Source organism: Rhagoletis zephyria, unplaced genomic scaffold, assembly GCF_001687245.7.
Source record: "Rhagoletis zephyria isolate East Lansing unplaced genomic scaffold, Rhagoletis_zephyria_1.1 Rzeph_scaffold_00276, whole genome shotgun sequence".
NCBI lineage: Eukaryota > Metazoa > Arthropoda > Insecta > Diptera > Tephritidae > Rhagoletis > Rhagoletis zephyria.
In genome coordinates this window covers 8,851-13,259 of record NW_016157360.1, presented here as the reverse complement: position 1 = coordinate 13,259, position 4,409 = coordinate 8,851, and positions in this window count along the sequence as shown.

The window sequence follows — 4,409 nt, the reverse complement described above, 5'->3', positions numbered from 1 at the left end:
AGACATTATTTTATGTTACTTACCGGAATTCGGACTAGAGTCTATAGCAAGGGCTATATCCATCAATATTTTTTGTGAAGGATGGGTTCACGTGAAAGGAAATATACATGAGTTGTTTGAAGAAAAATGTATTCATTTATTGATGAAATATGCTCAAATTGGCGACCTTCTACTCTAACACAAGCTCGGCACCTTTTAGGAAAAGAGGGTTTCTATTCGAAACAGTAAGAGTGGCACCTTTCTGAAATCTTTATTAAATTTTTTTATGTAATGTAAAGTTATAGCTCAGTACATTTTTTTTCACCAGAGATAGTCAAAGTTGGGGAAGAAAATATCAAAAAGTTAAAACTTCCAAAATAGTCCTGATTTTATGAAGGTTCCTTAATATATTTTAGCTACATTGCATTTGAGTATGATAAGCAACTGACAGGAAGTATTTTGCATAAAAAATTTACTAAGTATAGCCTGGTTTGTAGATACAGTTAAAGAAAATGCATGAAAAGGCACGATTTTTTTTTAATTAAAAAAAATGTAAATATTTCAAAAACGGTGACACTTTTACCTGAGAATTTTTTGTTTATCAGAGAGCTTAAAACGTTGTAGCGAAGCGTTTTTCTTTAAGGCCCCTGCTCTGCTGTTTCTATACTGGGGTATAGTCGCCGTGCCCAGGATCCGTTATAATAAATTTATATTTAGGGATGCAAACGATGCATCGATATTTTTCAAACATCGATAATATCGGCTCAAAATTCGATGTTTGCAATCGATGTTTACAATTTCCTAAAATAGCTAAATTGACGATACATCGATGCCAGTTTCAGCGATGTTTTAACATAAACTTATGCTCCTAACATTTTTTTACTGGCCATGAATTTTACTACTTATTCGTTTGAGGAACATTCAGAAATTTCGAGTTTACTCTTATCTTTCGATATTAAAAATGCCTACTTAGTCATTAAAAAAGAACCGGTATCCCGTTGAAATTTTAACGAAATTGGGCATTAGAATTTTAGGCTTAGCGAACTTACGACGGCATGCATTTCTATTCTATATATAGGAAGGGTAAAGGAATGGTAAATAAATACAGGGAAATACACCCATATGTAAGTATTTTTCTAATTGAATTACAGAGAGTTTGAATTGAAATATATTAAATTTTCCTTTTAATGTGACTACATGCTAACAAAGTTTTAAACTATCGATATATCGTTGTTTTTCTGGTGATGTATTTTAGCATCGATGTTCGTTTTTCCGATGCATCGAAACATCGATGTTTCGATGTTACTCCCCAAAATTTGCTTTCTTATTTATATTGCGGGGCCTTTGCAAATAGTACTTCATTTTTGCTTTATTCCTTCCTATTCTCTAAAATATGGTAATCTTATCTTCCAAAATATGGTGTGGGTAACGGTATACACATTCCTAACGGTGCCCGCAGTCAGGCGAGGTCAGCGCACGAATTCTGCGCACCCCTGTCGCAATGGGCGCTCTCTGTTGACGGACGTCGGCATTACTATGCCGGTGCTCTGCTGCTGTGATCTTCCGTTGGGCGAGCGGACATTGCCGTTACTTGGGCTCACGTTGGACTGTAGTTTGGCGGCACTCTACACTTGAACAGCCGAGCCTTGTATGGCGAACCATTTACAAGTCAAGCGCTCTTCACTAATAGCTGTTCGGTCACGGGCACAGCTCCGTGCTGAATGACCCGTATGTTGCTAAAATTGAAGGTACACAACATGTGTTCGCCAAATACGGCACGCCATCAATGTCAAATAAAATTGAATTGGTGCGTTTGTATAACACCTGTTAGAGATAGTCATAAACATCCATAGGATACTATCATTATAAAAAATGTTTTTCATTTGTTATCTATACTGATATATCTAAAATATAAAAATCGGTGTTAGTGGTCGAACTCCTCCTAAACGGCTTGACAGATAATTATAAAATTTTTTGTGCATATATGGTAGGGATGATAATCGGATGTAAAGTATATTTCATACCGCTAGATGCAGGGGGCGTGGCACCTCACATACAAACTGAATTTTTCACACTGCATATCTCTGAAAGTGTTCATGGTAGAGTACTCGAACATGGTATGGAGATATATGCAAACAATCGCATACTCATGGAGAAATTATTGCCAAAGAGGGCGTGGCACCTCCCATACAAACCGAATTTTTCATACTGCATATCTCTGAAAATGTTGATGGTAAAGTACTCGAACATGGTATGGAGATATATGCAAACAATCGCATACTCATGGAGAAATTATTGCCAAAGAGGGCGTGGCACCTCCCATACAAACCGAATTTTTCATACTGCATATCTCTGAAAATGTTGATGGTAAAGTACTCGAACATGGTATGGAGATATATGCAAACAATCGCATACTCATGGAGAAATTATTGGCAAACGGGGCGTGGCACCTCCCATACAAACCGAATTTTTCATACTGTAGGTATATCTCTGGAAGTGTTCATGGTAGAGTATGGTATGGAAGTGGCCATGAAGAAAAATTGGGGCTATTAGAAAAATGGGCGTGGCACATCTTATACAAACCAAATTTTTCATACTGCATATCCCGGAAAATGTGCATGGAAGAGGACTCGCACATGGTATGGAGATAAACGAAAGCAATTGCATACTCATGGAGAAAAATGGCGGCTATTGGAAAAGGGGGCGGCGCACCTCCCATACAAACCGAATATTTCATACTGAATACCTCTGGCAATGTTCACGATAGAGTACTGGAATTTGGCGATAAATTTTTTATTTTAGAATTTTTGGTAAATTTGTATGTTTCACCGATTTGAATTAAATTTTTTGGAGTGAAACTTCTTAGGCGGCGGTATCGCAAAAATGGAGAGTAAAAGTTTTAAAACTGAAAACGTTACATGAGTGAGAAGGAAGATATAGGTAGTATAGGGAAGGGGAAAAGAGAAATAAAGCGACGCATGACGGGTACGAGTACCTACATTTGTATATATGTATGTTTGAATGCACGTATGTATGTATACATATATATGTATGTATGAACGAACTCATTGCGCATTTCAGCTCTGCCGCTACCAAGTAATATACATATGTATCATTTAAGGCCCGTCCACATAGAACTTTGGCGTTGCGTTGGCGTTGGCGTCGCTTCAACAGCTGACTATGAATACATGAATTCAAATGCAGCCGTCCACATAGCCAAAATTCGACAACGCTCACGCCAACACAAAGCAAAAAGATGGCCAACTCTCATCTTTTCGCGTGCGTCGCTCGTCAGCTGTTGCAAATAAATAAAATTATGTGAAATATTTTCCTTTTTAATCAAGTGCGGGCAAGAAATATCGTTTTTAATGCAATTATTGATATGAAATATTAATTTATCTGTCGTTAGTATATTAATGTAGTGGCCCAAGCATTCGCTGCCAAGCGCTCATTGTAGCAAGCATACTTTTAACGTGCGTTCTGTCAAACCAACGCCAACGCCAAAGCTAACACGAAAGTTCTATGTGGACCGGCCTTTACAAGCGTGCTTCGCGTAACTACATCCACTCGTACATATGTACATATGTTTGTATGGATATATTTATGATGAAGCAAACGGGCTTCAAACGGGTTGATGTACTGATGGGCATATGTATGTAATGTTTTCATGTATGTACATATGTTTGAATGGTTGTATATATATTTGTACGTATGTACATATGTTTGTGTATGTACATATGTTTGCGTACATGTATATATGCACATATGTAGTACAAACGAAAACAAATCTAATAAGCTGCTCGTTGATATAAATGCGAACTGTACTGATTGGCAAAAATTATCAGGCGTGTTCTGCAAATCGTTTTCGTTTTCAAATCGTTTGAAATGTCCTGTAAATCGTTCTGTTTTTTTTCGAACATGAGCAAATCGTTTTTCACCCTGTTCTGGGAATCGAAATCGTTAAAATTTTCCCGTTTTATATTCGTCAACTTAAATGATATTAAAAATAAAATGTTAATAAGCCACAATAACATTGACAAATACAGGGATGGGCGTTTTTGAATGAATTTTTATTCAAATAAAAAATAAAATTTTATTCATAATTTTTATAATTTTGAATGACGAATAAATTTTTATTCTTTATTCAAACATTTTCGAATGATGAATAAATTTTTATTCTTTATTCAAACACTTTCGAATGATGAATANATATGTATAAATAAAGCAAGCGTGCTTCGCGTAACTAATGGGTGATTTTTTTGAGGTTAGGATTTTCATGCATTAGTATTTGACAGATCACGTGGGATTTCAGACATGGTGTCAAAGAGAAAGATGCTCAGTATGCTTTGACATTTCATCATGAATAGACTTACTAACGAGCAACGCTTGCAAATCATTGAATTTTATTACCAAAATCAGTGTTCGGTTCG